The sequence below is a fragment of the Agelaius tricolor genome, unplaced genomic scaffold, assembly GCF_023055355.1.
Source record: "Agelaius tricolor isolate 1412-34295 unplaced genomic scaffold, bAgeTri1.0.p SCAF_1, whole genome shotgun sequence".
Classification (NCBI taxonomy): domain Eukaryota; kingdom Metazoa; phylum Chordata; class Aves; order Passeriformes; family Icteridae; genus Agelaius; species Agelaius tricolor.
In genome coordinates this window covers 40792206-40812023 of record NW_027269261.1, presented here as the reverse complement: position 1 = coordinate 40812023, position 19818 = coordinate 40792206, and positions in this window count along the sequence as shown.

The following is a 19818-nucleotide window of genomic DNA, read 5'->3' as shown; positions in this document are numbered from 1 at the left end:
TCATTTCCTCACAGACCATTTCTTGAAGACACTAAAACTCCCGATTTTCTGCATTTTTTTGGCTTTTTTTCTTTTGGATTTCATTTGATCCCATCTCCTCTCCAGAGTGTTTGCGAGCCTTTCTTTTTGGGTTCGCAAGATTCCGTTTCCCTTCCCGAAAGGAAATGAAATTTCCTTTCGGGAAGGGCAACGGAATCTTGCGATTTCAATGGCGACCAAGAGAGGAATCTTTGGTGCATGTCCCTGCCCTTGATGACATGCCATGACTTTTGATGGCTTTGACTTTGGGAAGGATTTTTTTCGTTTTTTTTTTAATTGTTTTAAGGAATCCATACCATGTCTTTTATATCTTCCCCTCCACCTTTTGTCTTCCTCCTTGACTTTTTCCCCTGCTTTTGCAATGTCTGGGAGCTTAGTTTTGGCATGTTTTGGTATTTTGCGCTGCTCTGCTCTAATCCCAGTCCATTTTCTTATAGTCACTAAATTGCCCAAATTTCCCAATTTTCTTTTTTTTCTCCTCCAATTGCAATTCCTTTGATGGTATCTCCATTCCAGCCTGTTTGTAAGTCCTTCTTTTCTCTTTTGGCCTTCCGCGGGGATCAATTTTGGCAAGCTTTGCAGAATGTGCCTGCACTTAATGGCCTATGGGAAAGATTTTTTCCATTTTCATTTTCAATTTTTTTAAGTGTCCATACCATGTCCCTCATATCTTCCCCTCCACGTTTTGTCTTCCTCCTTGACTTTTTCCCCTGCTTTTGCAATGTCTGGGAGCTTAGTTTTGGCATGTTTTTGTATTTTGCGCTGCTCTGCTCTAATCCCAGTCCATTTTCTTATAGTCACTAAATTGCCCAAATTTCCCAATTTTCTTTTTTTTTTTCTCCTCCAATTGCAATTCCTTTGATGGTATCTCCATTCCAGCCTGTTTGTAAGTCCTTTTTTTCTCTTTTGGCCTTCAGCGGGGATCAATTTTGGCAAGCTTTGCAGAATGTGCCTGCACTTAATGGCCTATGGGAAAGATTTTTTCCATTTTCATTTTCAATTTTTTTAAGTGTCCATACCATGTCCCTCATATCTTCCCCTCCACGTTTTGTCTTCCTCCTTGACTTTTTCCCCTGCTTTTGCAACGTCTGGGAGCTTAGTTTTGGCATGTTTTGGTATTTTGCGCTGCTCTGCTATAATCCCAGTCCATTTTCTTATAGTCACTAAATTGCCCAAATTTCCCAATTTTCTTTTTTTTTTTCTCCTCCAATTGGAATTCCTTTGATGGTATCTCCATTCCAGCCTGTCTGTAAGTCCTTCTTTTCTCTTTTGGCCTTCAGCGGGGATCAATTTTGGCAAGCTTTGCTGCATCTGCCTGCAGTAATAGCATATGGGAAACATTTTCTCCTTTTTTGATTTTCATTTTTTTCTGTGTCCATACCATGTCCCTCATATCTTCCCCTCCACGTTTTGTCTTCCTCCTTGACTTTTTCCCCTGCTCTTGCAACGTCTGGGAGCTTAGTTTTGGCATCTTTTGGTCCTTTGCAGTGCAGCTCATTTCCTCACAGACCATTTCTTGAAGACACTAAAACTCCCGATTTTCTGCATTTTTTTGGCTTTTTTTCTTTTGGATTTCATTTGATCCGATCTCCTTTCCAGAGTGTATGCGAGCCTTTCTTTTTGGGTTCGCAAGATTCCGTTTCCCTTCCCGAAAGGAAATGAAATTTCCTTTCGGGAAGGGCAACGGAATCTTGCGATTTCAATGGCGACCAAGAGAGGAATCTTTGGTGCATGTCCCTGCCCTTGATGACATGCCATGACTTTTGATGGCTTTGACTTTGGGAAGGATTTTTTTCGTTTTTTTAAATTGTTTTAAGGAATCCATACCATGTCTTTTATATCTTCCCCTCCACCTTTTGTCTTCCTCCTTGACTTTTTCCCCTGCTTTTGCAATGTCTGGGAGCTTAGTTTTGGCATGTTTTGGTATTTTGCGCTGCTCTGCTCTAATCCCAGTCCATTTTCTTATAGTCACTAAATTGCCCAAATTTCCCAATTTTCTTTTTTCTCCTCCAATTGCAATTCCTTTGATGGTATCTCCATTCCAGCCTGTCTGTAAGTCCTTCTTTTCTCTTTTGGCCTTCAGCGGGGATCAATTTTGGCAAGCTTTGCAGAATGTGCCTGCACTTAATGGCCTATGGGAAAGATTTTTTCCATTTTCATTTTCAATTTTTTTAAGTGTCCATACCATGTCCCTCATATCTTCCCCTCCACGTTTTGTCTTCCTCCTTGACTTTTTCCCCTGCTCTTGCAACGTCTGGGAGCTTAGTTTTGGCATCTTTTGGTCCTTTGCAGTGCAGCTCATTTCCTCACAGACCATTTCTTGAAGACACTAAAACTCCCGATTTTCTGCATTTTTTTGGCTTTTTTTCTTTTGGATTTCATTTGATCCGATCTCCTTTCCAGAGTGTTTGCGAGCCTTTCTTTTTGGGTTCGCAAGATTCCGTTTCCCTTCCCGAAAGGAAATGAAATTTCCTTTCGGGAAGGGCAACGGAATCTTGCGATTTCAATGGCGACCAAGAGAGGAATCTTTGGTGCATGTCCCTGCCCTTGATGACATGCCATGACTTTTGATGGCTTTGACTTTGGGAAGGATTTTTTTCGTTTTTTTAAATTGTTTTAAGGAATCCATGCCATGTCTTTTATATCTTCCCCTCCACCTTTTGTCTTCCTCCTTGACTTTTTCCCCTGCTTTTGCAATGTCTGGGAGCTTAGTTTTGGCATGTTTTGGTATTTTGCCCTGCTCTGCTCTAATCCCAGTCCATTTCCTTATAGTCACTAAATTGCCCAAATTTCCCAATTTTCTTTTTTTTCTCCTCCAATTGCAATTCCTTTGATGGTATCTCCATTCCAGCCTGTTTGTAAGTCCTTCTTTTCTCTTTTGGCCTTCAGCGGGGATCAATTTTGGCAAGCTTTGCAGAATGTGCCTGCACTTAATGGCCTATGGGAAAGATTTTCTCCATCTTCATTTTCAATTTTTTTAAGTGTCCATACCATGTCCCTCATATCTTCCCCTCCACGTTTTGTCTTCCTCCTTGACTTTTTCCCCTGCTCTTGCAACGTCTGGGAGCTTAGTTTTGGCATGTTTTGGTATTTTGCGCTGCTCTGCTATAATCCCAGTCCATTTTCTTATAGTCACTAAATTGCCCAAATTTCCCAATTTTCTTTTTTTTTTTCTCCTCCAATTGCAATTCCTTTGATGGTATCTCCATTCCAGCCTGTCTGTAAGTCCTTCTTTTCTCTTTTGGCCTTCAGCGGGGATCAATTTTGGCAAGCTTTGCTGCATCTGCCTGCAGTAATAGCATATGGGAAACATTTTCTCCTTTTTTGATTTTCATTTTTTTCTGTGTCCATACCATGTCCCTCATATCTTCCCCTCCACGTTTTGTCTTCCTCCTTGACTTTTTCCCCTGCTCTTGCAACGTCTGGGAGCTTAGTTTTGGCATCTTTTGGTCCTTTGCAGTGCAGCTCATTTCCTCACAGACCATTTCTTGAAGACACTAAAACTCCCGATTTTCTGCATTTTTTTGGCTTTTTTTCTTTTGGATTTCATTTGATCCCATCTCCTCTCCAGAGTGTTTGCGAGCCTTTCTTTTTGGGTTCGCAAGATTCCGTTTCCCTTCCCGAAAGGAAATGAAATTTCCTTTCGGGAAGGGCAACGGAATCTTGCGATTTCAATGGCGACCAAGAGAGGAATCTTTGGTGCATGTCCCTGCCCTTGATGACATGCCATGACTTTTGATGGCTTTGACTTTGGGAAGGATTTTTTTCGTTTTTTTTTTAATTGTTTTAAGGAATCCATACCATGTCTTTTATATCTTCCCCTCCACCTTTTGTCTTCCTCCTTGACTTTTTCCCCTGCTTTTGCAATGTCTGGGAGCTTAGTTTTGGCATGTTTTGGTATTTTGCGCTGCTCTGCTCTAATCCCAGTCCATTTTCTTATAGTCACTAAATTGCCCAAATTTCCCAATTTTCTTTTTTTTTTTCTCCTCCAATTGCAATTCCTTTGATGGTATCTCCATTCCAGCCTGTTTGTAAGTCCTTTTTTTCTCTTTTGGCCTTCAGCGGGGATCAATTTTGGCAAGCTTTGCAGAATGTGCCTGCACTTAATGGCCTATGGGAAAGATTTTTTCCATTTTCATTTTCAATTTTTTTAAGTGTCCATACCATGTCCCTCATATCTTCCCCTCCACGTTTTGTCTTCCTCCTTGACTTTTTCCCCTGCTTTTGCAACGTCTGGGAGCTTAGTTTTGGCATGTTTTGGTATTTTGCGCTGCTCTGCTATAATCCCAGTCCATTTTCTTATAGTCACTAAATTGCCCAAATTTCCCAATTTTCTTTTTTTTTTTCTCCTCCAATTGCAATTCCTTTGATGGTATCTCCATTCCAGCCTGTCTGTAAGTCCTTCTTTTCTCTTTTGGCCTTCAGCGGGGATCAATTTTGGCAAGCTTTGCTGCATCTGCCTGCAGTAATAGCATATGGGAAACATTTTCTCCTTTTTTGATTTGCATTTTTTTCTGTGTCCATACCATGTCCCTCATATCTTCCCCTCCACGTTTTGTCTTCCTCCTTGACTTTTTCCCCTGCTCTTGCAACCTCTGGGAGCTTAGTTTTGGCATCTTTTGGTCCTTTGCAGTGCAGCTCATTTCCTCACAGACCATTTCTTGAAGACACTAAAACTCCCGATTTTCTGCATTTTTTTGGCTTTTTTTCTTTTGGATTTCATTTGATCCGATCTCCTTTCCAGAGTGTTTGCGAGCCTTTCTTTTTGGGTTCGCAAGATTCCGTTTCCCTTCCCGAAAGGAAATGAAATTTCCTTTCGGGAAGGGCAACGGAATCTTGCGATTTCAATGGCGACCAAGAGAGGAATCTTTGGTGCATGTCCCTGCCCTTGATGACATGCCATGACTTTTGATGGCTTTGACTTTGGGAAGGATTTTTTTCGTTTTTTTTTTAATTGTTTTAAGGAATCCATACCATGTCTTTTATATCTTCCCCTCCACCTTTTGTCTTCCTCCTTGACTTTTTCCCCTGCTTTTGCAATGTCTGGGAGCTTAGTTTTGGCATGTTTTGGTATTTTGCGCTGCTCTGCTCTAATCCCAGTCCATTTTCTTATAGTCACTAAATTGCCCAAATTTCCCAATTTTCTTTTTTCTCCTCCAATTGCAATTCCTTTGATGGTATCTCCATTCCAGCCTGTCTGTAAGTCCTTCTTTTCTCTTTTGGCCTTCAGCGGGGATCAATTTTGGCAAGCTTTGCAGAATGTGCCTGCACTTAATGGCCTATGGGAAAGATTTTTTCCATTTTCATTTTCAATTTTTTTAAGTGTCCATACCATGTCCCTCATATCTTCCCCTCCACGTTTTGTCTTCCTCCTTGACTTTTTCCCCTGCTCTTGCAACGTCTGGGAGCTTAGTTTTGGCATCTTTTGGTCCTTTGCAGTGCAGCTCATTTCCTCACAGACCATTTCTTGAAGACACTAAAACTCCCGATTTTCTGCATTTTTTTGGCTTTTTTTCTTTTGGATTTCATTTGATCCCATCTCCTCTCCAGAGTGTTTGAGAGCCTTTCTTTTTGGGTTCGCAAGATTCCGTTTCCCTTCCCGAAAGGAAATGAAATTTCCTTTCGGGAAGGGCAACGGAATCTTGCGATTTCAATGGCGACCAAGAGAGGAATCTTTGGTGCATGTCCCTGCCCTTGATGACATGCCATGACTTTTGATGGCTTTGACTTTGGGAAGGATTTTTTTCGTTTTTTTAAATTGTTTTAAGGAATCCATGCCATGTCTTTTATATCTTCCCCTCCACCTTTTGTCTTCCTCCTTGACTTTTTCCCCTGCTTTTGCAATGTCTGGGAGCTTAGTTTTGGCATGTTTTGGTATTTTGCGCTGCTCTGCTCTAATCCCAGTCCATTTTCTTATAGTCACTAAATTGCCCAAATTTCCCAATTTTTTTTTTTTTCTCCTCCAATTGCAATTCCTTTGATGGTATCTCCATTCCAGCCTGTCTGTAAGTCCTTCTTTTCTCTTTTGGCCTTCAGCGGGGATCAATTTTGGCAAGCTTTGCTGCATCTGCCTGCAGTAATAGCATATGGGAAACATTTTCTCCTTTTTTGATTTTCATTTTTTTCTGTGTCCATACCATGTCCCTCATATCTTCCCCTCCACGTTTTGTCTTCCTCCTTGACATTTTCCCCTGCTCTTGCAACATCTGGAAGCTTAGTTTTGGCATGTTTTGGTCCTTTGCAGTGCAGCTCATTTCCTCACAGACCATTTCTTGAAGACACTAAAACTCCCGATTTTCTGCATTTTTTTGGCTTTTTTTCTTTTGGATTTCATTTGATCCCATCTCCTTTCCAGAGTGTTTGCGAGCCTTTCTTTTTGGGTTCGCAAGATTCCGTTTCCCTTCCCGAAAGGAAATGAAATTTCCTTTCGGGAAGGGCAACGGAATCTTGCGATTTCAATGGCGACCAAGAGAGGAATCTTTGGTGCATGTCCCTGCCCTTGATGACATGCCATGACTTTTGATGGCTTTGACTTTGGGAAGGATTTTTTTCGTTTTTTTTTTAATTGTTTTAAGGAATCCATGCCATGTCTTTTATATCTTCCCCTCCACCTTTTGTCTTCCTCCTTGACTTTTTCCCCTGCTTTTGCAATGTCTGGGAGCTTAGTTTTGGCATGTTTTGTATTTTGCGCTGCTCTGCTATAATCCCAGTCCATTTTCTTATAGTCACTAAATTGCCCAAATTTCCCAATTTTCTTTTTTTTCTCCTCCAATTGCAATTCCTTTGATGGTATCTCCATTCCAGCCTGTTTGTAAGTCCTTCTTTTCTCTTTTGGCCTTCAGCGGGGATCAATTTTGGCAAGCTTTGCAGAATGTGCCTGCACTTAATGGCCTATGGGAAAGATTTTTTCCATTTTCATTTTCAATTTTTTTAAGTGTCCATACCATGTCCCTCATATCTTCCCCTCCACGTTTTGTCTTCCTCCTTGACTTTTTCCCCTGCTTTTGCAATGTCTGGGAGCTTAGTTTTGGCATGTTTTGGTATTTTGCGCTGCTCTGCTCTAATCCCAGTCCATTTTCTTATAGTCACTAAATTGCCCAAATTTCCCAATTTTCTTTTTTTTTTTCTCCTCCAATTGCAATTCCTTTGATGGTATCTCCATTCCAGCCTGTTTGTAAGTCCTTTTTTTCTCTTTTGGCCTTCAGCGGGGATCAATTTTGGCAAGCTTTGCAGAATGTGCCTGCACTTAATGGCCTATGGGAAAGATTTTTTCCATTTTCATTTTCAATTTTTTTAAGTGTCCATACCATGTCCCTCATATCTTCCCCTCCACGTTTTGTCTTCCTCCTTGACTTTTTCCCCTGCTTTTGCAACGTCTGGGAGCTTAGTTTTGGCATGTTTTGGTATTTTGCGCTGCTCTGCTATAATCCCAGTCCATTTTCTTATAGTCACTAAATTGCCCAAATTTCCCAATTTTCTTTTTTTTTTTCTCCTCCAATTGGAATTCCTTTGATGGTATCTCCATTCCAGCCTGTCTGTAAGTCCTTCTTTTCTCTTTTGGCCTTCAGCGGGGATCAATTTTGGCAAGCTTTGCTGCATCTGCCTGCAGTAATAGCATATGGGAAACATTTTCTCCTTTTTTGATTTTCATTTTTTTCTGTGTCCATACCATGTCCCTCATATCTTCCCCTCCACGTTTTGTCTTCCTCCTTGACTTTTTCCCCTGCTCTTGCAACGTCTGGGAGCTTAGTTTTGGCATCTTTTGGTCCTTTGCAGTGCAGCTCATTTCCTCACAGACCATTTCTTGAAGACACTAAAACTCCCGATTTTCTGCATTTTTTTGGCTTTTTTTCTTTTGGATTTCATTTGATCCGATCTCCTTTCCAGAGTGTTTGCGAGCCTTTCTTTTTGGGTTCGCAAGATTCCGTTTCCCTTCCCGAAAGGAAATGAAATTTCCTTTCGGGAAGGGCAACGGAATCTTGCGATTTCAATGGCGACCAAGAGAGGAATCTTTGGTGCATGTCCCTGCCCTTGATGACATGCCATGACTTTTGATGGCTTTGACTTTGGGAAGGATTTTTTTCGTTTTTTTTAAATTGTTTTAAGGAATCCATACCATGTCTTTTATATCTTCCCCTCCACCTTTTGTCTTCCTCCTTGACTTTTTCCCCTGCTTTTGCAACGTCTGGGAGCTTAGTTTTGGCATGTTTTGTATTTTGCGCTGCTCTGCTATAATCCCAGTCCATTTTCTTATAGTCACTAAATTGCCCAAATTTCCCAATTTTCTTTTTTTTCTCCTCCAATTGCAATTCCTTTGATGGTATCTCCATTCCAGCCTGTTTGTAAGTCCTTCTTTTCTCTTTTGGCCTTCAGCGGGGATCAATTTTGGCAAGCTTTGCAGAATGTGCCTGCACTTAATGGCCTATGGGAAAGATTTTTTCCATTTTCATTTTCAATTTTTTTAAGTGTCCATACCATGTCCCTCATATCTTCCCCTCCACGTTTTGTCTTCCTCCTTGACTTTTTCCCCTGCTTTTGCAATGTCTGGGAGCTTAGTTTTGGCATGTTTTGGTATTTTGCGCTGCTCTGCTCTAATCCCAGTCCATTTTCTTATAGTCACTAAATTGCCCAAATTTCCCAATTTTCTTTTTTTTTTTCTCCTCCAATTGCAATTCCTTTGATGGTATCTCCATTCCAGCCTGTTTGTAAGTCCTTTTTTTCTCTTTTGGCCTTCAGCGGGGATCAATTTTGGCAAGCTTTGCAGAATGTGCCTGCACTTAATGGCCTATGGGAAAGATTTTTTCCATTTTCATTTTCAATTTTTTTAAGTGTCCATACCATGTCCCTCATATCTTCCCCTCCACGTTTTGTCTTCCTCCTTGACTTTTTCCCCTGCTTTTGCAACGTCTGGGAGCTTAGTTTTGGCATGTTTTGGTATTTTGCGCTGCTCTGCTCTAATCCCAGTCCATTTTCTTATAGTCACTAAATTGCCCAAATTTCCCAATTTTCTTTTTTTTTTTCTCCTCCAATTGGAATTCCTTTGATGGTATCTCCATTCCAGCCTGTCTGTAAGTCCTTCTTTTCTCTTTTGGCCTTCAGCGGGGATCAATTTTGGCAAGCTTTGCTGCATCTGCCTGCAGTAATAGCATATGGGAAACATTTTCTCCTTTTTTGATTTTCATTTTTTTCTGTGTCCATACCATGTCCCTCATATCTTCCCCTCCACGTTTTGTCTTCCTCCTTGACTTTTTCCCCTGCTCTTGCAACGTCTGGGAGCTTAGTTTTGGCATCTTTTGGTCCTTTGCAGTGCAGCTCATTTCCTCACAGACCATTTCTTGAAGACACTAAAACTCCCGATTTTCTGCATTTTTTTGGCTTTTTTTCTTTTGGATTTCATTTGATCCGATCTCCTTTCCAGAGTGTTTGCGAGCCTTTCTTTTTGGGTTCGCAAGATTCAGTTTCCCTTCCCGAAAGGAAATGAAATTTCCTTTCGGGAAGGGCAACGGAATCTTGCGATTTCAATGGCGACCAAGAGAGGAATCTTTGGTGCATGTCCCTGCCCTTGATGACATGCCATGACTTTTGATGGCTTTGACTTTGGGAAGGATTTTTTTCGTTTTTTTTAAATTGTTTTAAGGAATCCATACCATGTCTTTTATATCTTCCCCTCCACCTTTTGTCTTCCTCCTTGACTTTTTCCCCTGCTTTTGCAATGTCTGGGAGCTTAGTTTTGGCATGTTTTGGTATTTTGCGCTGCTCTGCTCTAATCCCAGTCCATTTTCTTATAGTCACTAAATTGCCCAAATTTCCCAATTTTCTTTTTTTTTTTCTCCTCCAATTGGAATTCCTTTGATGGTATCTCCATTCCAGCCTGTCTGTAAGTCCTTCTTTTCTCTTTTGGCCTTCAGCGGGGATCAATTTTGGCAAGCTTTGCTGCATCTGCCTGCAGTAATAGCATATGGGAAACATTTTCTCCTTTTTTGATTTTCATTTTTTTCTGTGTCCATACCATGTCCCTCATATCTTCCCCTCCACGTTTTGTCTTCCTCCTTGACTTTTTCCCCTGCTCTTGCAACGTCTGGGAGCTTAGTTTTGGCATCTTTTGGTCCTTTGCAGTGCAGCTCATTTCCTCACAGACCATTTCTTGAAGACACTAAAACTCCCGATTTTCTGCATTTTTTTGGCTTTTTTTCTTTTGGATTTCATTTGATCCCATCTCCTTTCCAGAGTGTTTGCGAGCCTTTCTTTTTGGGTTCGCAAGATTCCGTTTCCCTTCCCGAAAGGAAATGAAATTTCCTTTCGGGAAGGGCAACGGAATCTTGCGATTTCAATGGCGACCAAGAGAGGAATCTTTGGTGCATGTCCCTGCCCTTGATGACATGCCATGACTTTTGATGGCTTTGACTTTGGGAAGGATTTTTTTCGTTTTTTTTTTAATTGTTTTAAGGAATCCATGCCATGTCTTTTATATCTTCCCCTCCACCTTTTGTCTTCCTCCTTGACTTTTTCCCCTGCTTTTGCAATGTCTGGGAGCTTAGTTTTGGCATGTTTTGGTATTTTGCGCTGCTCTGCTATAATCCCAGTCCATTTTCTTATAGTCACTAAATTGCCCAAATTTCCCAATTTTCTTTTTTTTCTCCTCCAATTGCAATTCCTTTGATGGTATCTCCATTCCAGCCTGTCTGTAAGTCCTTCTTTTCTCTTTTGGCCTTCAGCGGGGATCAATTTTGGCAAGCTTTGCAGAATGTGCCTGCACTTAATGGCCTATGGGAAAGATTTTTTCCATCTTCATTTTCAATTTTTTTAAGTGTCCATACCATGTCCCTCATATCTTCCCCTCCACGTTTTGTCTTCCTCCTTGACTTTTTCCCCTGCTTTTGCAACGTCTGGGAGCTTAGTTTTGGCATGTTTTGGTATTTTGCGCTGCTCTGCTATAATCCCAGTCCATTTTCTTATAGTCACTAAATTCCCAGATTTCCCATTTTTTTTTTTTTCTCCTCCAATTGCAATTCCTTTGATGGTATCTCCATTCCAGCCTGTCTGTAAGTCCTTCTTTTCTCTTTTGGCCTTCAGCGGGGATCAATTTTGGCAAGCTTTGCTGCATCTGCCTGCAGTAATAGCATATGGGAAACATTTTCTCCTTTTTTGATTTTCATTTTTTTCTGTGTCCATACCATGTCCCTCATATCTTCCCCTCCACGTTTTGTCTTCCTCCTTGACTTTTTCCCCTGCTCTTGCAACGTCTGGGAGCTTAGTTTTGGCATCTTTTGGTCCTTTGCAGTGCAGCTCATTTCCTCACAGACCATTTCTTGAAGACACTAAAACTCCCGATTTTCTGCATTTTTTTGGCTTTTTTTCTTTTGGATTTCATTTGATCCCATCTCCTTTCCAGAGTGTTTGCGAGCCTTTCTTTTTGGGTTCGCAAGATTCCGTTTCCCTTCCCGAAAGGAAATGAAATTTCCTTTCGGGAAGGGCAACGGAATCTTGCGATTTCAATGGCGACCAAGAGAGGAATCTTTGGTGCATGTCCCTGCCCTTGATGACATGCCATGACTTTTGATGGCTTTGACTTTGGGAAGGATTTTTTTCGTTTTTTTTTAAATTGTTTTAAGGAATCCATGCCATGTCTTTTATATCTTCCCCTCCACCTTTTGTCTTCCTCCTTGACTTTTTCCCCTGCTTTTGCAATGTCTGGGAGCTTAGTTTTGGCATGTTTTGGTATTTTGCGCTGCTCTGCTATAATCCCAGTCCATTTTCTTATAGTCACTAAATTGCCCAAATTTCCCAATTTTCTTTTTTTTCTCCTCCAATTGCAATTCCTTTGATGGTATCTCCATTCCAGCCTGTCTGTAAGTCCTTCTTTTCTCTTTTGGCCTTCAGCGGGGATCAATTTTGGCAAGCTTTGCAGAATGTGCCTGCACTTAATGGCCTATGGGAAAGATTTTTTCCATCTTCATTTTCAATTTTTTTAAGTGTCCATACCATGTCCCTCATATCTTCCCCTCCACGTTTTGTCTTCCTCCTTGACTTTTTCCCCTGCTTTTGCAACGTCTGGGAGCTTAGTTTTGGCATGTTTTGGTATTTTGCGCTGCTCTGCTCTAATCCCAGTCCATTTTCTTATAGTCACTAAATTCCCAGATTTCCCATTTTTTTTTTTTTTTCTCCTCCAATTGCAATTCCTTTGATGGTATCTCCATTCCAGCCTGTCTGTAAGTCCTTCTTTTCTCTTTTGGCCTTCAGCGGGGATCAATTTTGGCAAGCTTTGCTGCATCTGCCTGCAGTAATAGCATATGGGAAACATTTTCTCCTTTTTTGATTTTCATTTTTTTCTGTGTCCATACCATGTCCCTCATATCTTCCCCTCCACGTTTTGTCTTCCTCCTTGACTTTTTCCCCTGCTCTTGCAACATCTGGGAGCTTAGTTTTGGCATGTTTTGGTCCTTTGCAGTGCAGCTCATTTCCTCACAGACCATTTCTTGAAGACACTAAAACTCCCGATTTTCTGCATTTTTTTGGCTTTTTTTCTTTTGAATTTCATTTGATCCCATCTCCTTTCCAGAGTGTTTGCGAGCCTTTCTTTTTGGGTTCGCAAGATTCCGTTTCCCTTCCCGAAAGGAAATGAAATTTCCTTTCGGGAAGGGCAACGGAATCTTGCGATTTCAATGGCGACCAAGAGAGGAATCTTTGGTGCATGTCCCTGCCCTTGATGACATGCCATGACTTTTGATGGCTTTGACTTTGGGAAGGATTTTTTTCGTTTTTTTTTAAATTGTTTTAAGGAATCCATGCCATGTCTTTTATATCTTCCCCTCCACCTTTTGTCTTCCTCCTTGACTTTTTCCCCTGCTTTTGCAATGTCTGGGAGCTTAGTTTTGGCATGTTTTGGTATTTTGCGCTGCTCTGCTCTAATCCCAGTCCATTTTCTTATAGTCACTAAATTGCCCAAATTTCCCAATTTTCTTTTTTTTCTCCTCCAATTGCAATTCCTTTGATGGTATCTCCATTCCAGCCTGTTTGTAAGTCCTTCTTTTCTCTTTTGGCCTTCAGCGGGGATCAATTTTGGCAAGCTTTGCAGAATGTGCCTGCACTTAATGGCCTATGGGAAAGATTTTTTCCATCTTCATTTTCAATTTTTTTAAGTGTCCATACCATGTCCCTCATATCTTCCCCTCCACGTTTTGTCTTCCTCCTTGACTTTTTCCCCTGCTTTTGCAATGTCTGGGAGCTTAGTTTTGGCATGTTTTGGTATTTTGCGCTGCTCTGCTATAATCCCAGTCCATTTTCTTATAGTCACTAAATTGCCCAGATTTCCCAATTTTTTTTTTTTTTTCTCCTCCAATTGCAATTCCTTTGATGGTATCTCCATTCCAGCCTGTCTGTAAGTCCTTCTTTTCTCTTTTGGCCTTCAGCGGGGATCAATTTTGGCAAGCGTTGCTGCATCTGCCTGCAGTAATAGCATATGGGAAACATTTTCTCCTTTTTTGATTTTCATTTTTTTCTGTGTCCATACCATGTCCCTCATATCTTCCCCTCCACGTTTTGTCTTCCTCCTTGACTTTTTCCCCTGCTCTTGCAACCTCTGGGAGCTTAGTTTTGGCATGTTTTGGTCCTTTGCAGTGCAGCTCATTTCCTCACAGACCATTTCTTGAAGACACTAAAACTCCCGATTTTCTGCATTTTTTTGGCTTTTTTTCTTTTGGATTTCATTTGATCCCATCTCCTTTCCAGAGTGTTTGCGAGCCTTTCTTTTTGGGTTCGCAAGATTCCGTTTCCCTTCCCGAAAGGAAATGAAATTTCCTTTCGGGAAGGGCAACGGAATCTTGCGATTTCAATGGCGACCAAGAGAGGAATCTTTGGTGCATGTCCCTGCCCTTGATGACATGCCATGACTTTTGATGGCTTTGACTTTGGGAAGGAATTTTTTCGTTTTTTTAAATTGTTTTAAGGAATCCATACCATGTCTTTTATATCTTCCCCTCCACCTTTTGTCTTCCTCCTTGACTTTTTCCCCTGCTTTTGCAATGTCTGGGAGCTTAGTTTTGGCATGTTTTGGTATTTTGCGCTGCTCTGCTCTAATCCCAGTCCATTTTCTTATAGTCACTAAATTGCCCAAATTTCCCAATTTTCTTTTTTCTCCTCCAATTGCAATTCCTTTGATGGTATCTCCATTCCAGCCTGTCTGTAAGTCCTTCTTTTCTCTTTTGGCCTTCAGCGGGGATCAATTTTGGCAAGCTTTGCTGCATCTGCCTGCAGTAATAGCATATGGGAAACATTTTCTCCTTTTTTGATTTTCATTTTTTTCTGTGTCCATACCATGTCCCTCATATCTTCCCCTCCACGTTTTGTCTTCCTCCTTGACTTTTTCCCCTGCTCTTGCAACGTCTGGGAGCTTAGTTTTGGCATCTTTTGGTCCTTTGCAGTGCAGCTCATTTCCTCACAGACCATTTCTTGAAGACACTAAAACTCCCGATTTTCTGCATTTTTTTGGCTTTTTTTCTTTTGGATTTCATTTGATCCCATCTCCTCTCCAGAGTGTTTGAGAGCCTTTCTTTTTGGGTTCGCAAGATTCCGTTTCCCTTCCCGAAAGGAAATGAAATTTCCTTTCGGGAAGGGCAACGGAATCTTGCGATTTCAATGGCGACCAAGAGAGGAATCTTTGGTGCATGTCCCTGCCCTTGATGACATGCCATGACTTTTGATGGCTTTGACTTTGGGAAGGATTTTTTTCGTTTTTTTAAATTGTTTTAAGGAATCCATGCCATGTCTTTTATATCTTCCCCTCCACCTTTTGTCTTCCTCCTTGACTTTTTCCCCTGCTTTTGCAATGTCTGGGAGCTTAGTTTTGGCATGTTTTGGTATTTTGCGCTGCTCTGCTCTAATCCCAGTCCATTTTCTTATAGTCACTAAATTGCCCAAATTTCCCAATTTTCTTTTTTTTCTCCTCCAATTGCAATTCCTTTGATGGTATCTCCATTCCAGCCTGTTTGTAAGTCCTTCTTTTCTCTTTTGGCCTTCAGCGGGGATCAATTTTGGCAAGCTTTGCTGAATGTGCCTGCACTTAATGGCCTATGGGAAAGATTTTTTCCATTTTCATTTTCAATTTTTTTAAGTGTCCATACCATGTCCCTCATATCTTCCCCTCCACGTTTTGTCTTCCTCCTTGACTTTTTCCCCTGCTTTTGCAATGTCTGGGAGCTTAGTTTTGGCATGTTTTGGTATTTTGCGCTGCTCTGCTCTAATCCCAGTCCATTTTCTTATAGTCACTAAATTGCCCAAATTTCCCAATTTTCTTTTTTTTTTCTCCTCCAATTGCAATTCCTTTGATGGTATCTCCATTCCAGCCTGTCTGTAAGTCCTTCTTTTCTCTTTTGGCCTTCAGCGGGGATCAATTTTGGCAAGCTTTGCAGAATGTGCCTGCACTTAATGGCCTATGGGAAAGATTTTTTCCATCTTCATTTTCAATTTTTTTAAGTGTCCATACCATGTCCCTCATATCTTCCCCTCCACGTTTTGTCTTCCTCCTTGACTTTTTCCCCTGCTCTTGCAACGTCTGGGAGCTTAGTTTTGGCATCTTTTGGTCCTTTGCAGTGCAGCTCATTTCCTCACAGACCATTTCTTGAAGACACTAAAACTCCCGATTTTCTGCATTTTTTTGGCTTTTTTTCTTTTGGATTTCATTTGATCCCATCTCCTTTCCAGAGTGTTTGCGAGCCTTTCTTTTTGGGTTCGCAAGATTCCGTTTCCCTTCCCGAAAGGAAATGAAATTTCCTTTCGGGAAGGGCAACGGAATCTTGCGATTTCAATGGCGACCAAGAGAGGAATCTTTGGTGCATGTCCCTGCCCTTGATGACATGCCATGACTTTTGATGGCTTTGACTTTGGGAAGGATTTTTTTCGTTTTTTTTTAAATTGTTTTAAGGAATCCATGCCATGTCTTTTATATCTTCCCCTCCACCTTTTGTCTTCCTCCTTGACTTTTTCCCCTGCTTTTGCAATGTCTGGGAGCTTAGTTTTGGCATGTTTTGGTATTTTGCGCTGCTCTGCTATAATCCCAGTCCATTTTCTTATAGTCACTAAATTGCCCAAATTTCCCAATTTTCTTTTTTTTCTCCTCCAATTGCAATTCCTTTGATGGTATCTCCATTCCAGCCTGTCTGTAAGTCCTTCTTTTCTCTTTTGGCCTTCAGCGGGGATCAATTTTGGCAAGCTTTGCAGAATGTGCCTGCACTTAATGGCCTATGGGAAAGATTTTTTCCATCTTCATTTTCAATTTTTTTAAGTGTCCATACCATGTCCCTCATATCTTCCCCTCCACGTTTTGTCTTCCTCCTTGACTTTTTCCCCTGCTTTTGCAACGTCTGGGAGCTTAGTTTTGGCATGTTTTGGTATTTTGCGCTGCTCTGCTATAATCCCAGTCCATTTTCTTATAGTCACTAAATTCCCAGATTTCCCATTTTTTTTTTTTTCTCCTCCAATTGCAATTCCTTTGATGGTATCTCCATTCCAGCCTGTCTGTAAGTCCTTCTTTTCTCTTTTGGCCTTCAGCGGGGATCAATTTTGGCAAGCTTTGCTGCATCTGCCTGCAGTAATAGCATATGGGAAACATTTTCTCCTTTTTTGATTTTCATTTTTTTCTGTGTCCATACCATGTCCCTCATATCTTCCCCTCCACGTTTTGTCTTCCTCCTTGACTTTTTCCCCTGCTCTTGCAACGTCTGGGAGCTTAGTTTTGGCATCTTTTGGTCCTTTGCAGTGCAGCTCATTTCCTCACAGACCATTTCTTGAAGACACTAAAACTCCCGATTTTCTGCATTTTTTTGGCTTTTTTTCTTTTGGATTTCATTTGATCCCATCTCCTTTCCAGAGTGTTTGCGAGCCTTTCTTTTTGGGTTCGCAAGATTCCGTTTCCCTTCCCGAAAGGAAATGAAATTTCCTTTCGGGAAGGGCAACGGAATCTTGCGATTTCAATGGCGACCAAGAGAGGAATCTTTGGTGCATGTCCCTGCCCTTGATGACATGCCATGACTTTTGATGGCTTTGACTTTGGGAAGGATTTTTTTCGTTTTTTTTTAAATTGTTTTAAGGAATCCATGCCATGTCTTTTATATCTTCCCCTCCACCTTTTGTCTTCCTCCTTGACTTTTTCCCCTGCTTTTGCAATGTCTGGGAGCTTAGTTTTGGCATGTTTTGGTATTTTGCGCTGCTCTGCTATAATCCCAGTCCATTTTCTTATAGTCACTAAATTGCCCAAATTTCCCAATTTTCTTTTTTTTCTCCTCCAATTGCAATTCCTTTGATGGTATCTCCATTCCAGCCTGTCTGTAAGTCCTTCTTTTCTCTTTTGGCCTTCAGCGGGGATCAATTTTGGCAAGCTTTGCAGAATGTGCCTGCACTTAATGGCCTATGGGAAAGATTTTTTCCATCTTCATTTTCAATTTTTTTAAGTGTCCATACCATGTCCCTCATATCTTCCCCTCCACGTTTTGTCTTCCTCCTTGACTTTTTCCCCTGCTTTTGCAATGTCTGGGAGCTTAGTTTTGGCATGTTTTGGTATTTTGCGCTGCTCTGCTCTAATCCCAGTCCATTTTCTTATAGTCACTAAATTCCCAGATTTCCCATTTTTTTTTTTTTTTCTCCTCCAATTGCAATTCCTTTGATGGTATCTCCATTCCAGCCTGTCTGTAAGTCCTTCTTTTCTCTTTTGGCCTTCAGCGGGGATCAATTTTGGCAAGCTTTGCTGCATCTGCCTGCAGTAATAGCATATGGGAAACATTTTCTCCTTTTTTGATTTTCATTTTTTTCTGTGTCCATACCATGTCCCTCATATCTTCCCCTCCACGTTTTGTCTTCCTCCTTGACTTTTTCCCCTGCTCTTGCAACATCTGGGAGCTTAGTTTTGGCATGTTTTGGTCCTTTGCAGTGCAGCTCATTTCCTCACAGACCATTTCTTGAAGACACTAAAACTCCCGATTTTCTGCATTTTTTTGGCTTTTTTTCTTTTGAATTTCATTTGATCCCATCTCCTTTCCAGAGTGTTTGCGAGCCTTTCTTTTTGGGTTCGCAAGATTCCGTTTCCCTTCCCGAAAGGAAATGAAATTTCCTTTCGGGAAGGGCAACGGAATCTTGCGATTTCAATGGCGACCAAGAGAGGAATCTTTGGTGCATGTCCCTGCCCTTGATGACATGCCATGACTTTTGATGGCTTTGACTTTGGGAAGGATTTTTTTCGTTTTTTTTTAAATTGTTTTAAGGAATCCATGCCATGTCTTTTATATCTTCCCCTCCACCTTTTGTCTTCCTCCTTGACTTTTTCCCCTGCTTTTGCAATGTCTGGGAGCTTAGTTTTGGCATGTTTTGGTATTTTGCGCTGCTCTGCTCTAATCCCAGTCCATTTTCTTATAGTCACTAAATTGCCCAAATTTCCCAATTTTCTTTTTTTTCTCCTCCAATTGCAATTCCTTTGATGGTATCTCCATTCCAGCCTGTTTGTAAGTCCTTCTTTTCTCTTTTGGCCTTCAGCGGGGATCAATTTTGGCAAGCTTTGCAGAATGTGCCTGCACTTAATGGCCTATGGGAAAGATTTTTTCCATCTTCATTTTCAATTTTTTTAAGTGTCCATACCATGTCCCTCATATCTTCCCCTCCACGTTTTGTCTTCCTCCTTGACTTTTTCCCCTGCTTTTGCAATGTCTGGGAGCTTAGTTTTGGCATGTTTTGGTATTTTGCGCTGCTCTGCTATAATCCCAGTCCATTTTCTTATAGTCACTAAATTGCCCAGATTTCCCAATTTTTTTTTTTTTTTCTCCTCCAATTGCAATTCCTTTGATGGTATCTCCATTCCAGCCTGTCTGTAAGTCCTTCTTTTCTCTTTTGGCCTTCAGCGGGGATCAATTTTGGCAAGCGTTGCTGCATCTGCCTGCAGTAATAGCATATGGGAAACATTTTCTCCTTTTTTGATTTTCATTTTTTTCTGTGTCCATACCATGTCCCTCATATCTTCCCCTCCACGTTTTGTCTTCCTCCTTGACTTTTTCCCCTGCTCTTGCAACCTCTGGGAGCTTAGTTTTGGCATGTTTTGGTCCTTTGCAGTGCAGCTCATTTCCTCACAGACCATTTCTTGAAGACACTAAAACTCCCGATTTTCTGCATTTTTTTGGCTTTTTTTCTTTTGGATTTCATTTGATCCCATCTCCTTTCCAGAGTGTTTGCGAGCCTTTCTTTTTGGGTTCGCAAGATTCCGTTTCCCTTCCCGAAAGGAAATGAAATTTCCTTTCGGGAAGGGCAACGGAATCTTGCGATTTCAATGGCGACCAAGAGAGGAATCTTTGGTGCATGTCCCTGCCCTTGATGACATGCCATGACTTTTGATGGCTTTGACTTTGGGAAGGAATTTTTTCGTTTTTTTAAATTGTTTTAAGGAATCCATACCATGTCTTTTATATCTTCCCCTCCACCTTTTGTCTTCCTCCTTGACTTTTTCCCCTGCTTTTGCAATGTCTGGGAGCTTAGTTTTGGCATGTTTTGGTATTTTGCGCTGCTCTGCTCTAATCCCAGTCCATTTTCTTATAGTCACTAAATTGCCCAAATTTCCCAATTTTCTTTTTTCTCCTCCAATTGCAATTCCTTTGATGGTATCTCCATTCCAGCCTGTCTGTAAGTCCTTCTTTTCTCTTTTGGCCTTCAGCGGGGATCAATTTTGGCAAGCTTTGCTGCATCTGCCTGCAGTAATAGCATATGGGAAACATTTTCTCCTTTTTTGATTTTCATTTTTTTAAGTGT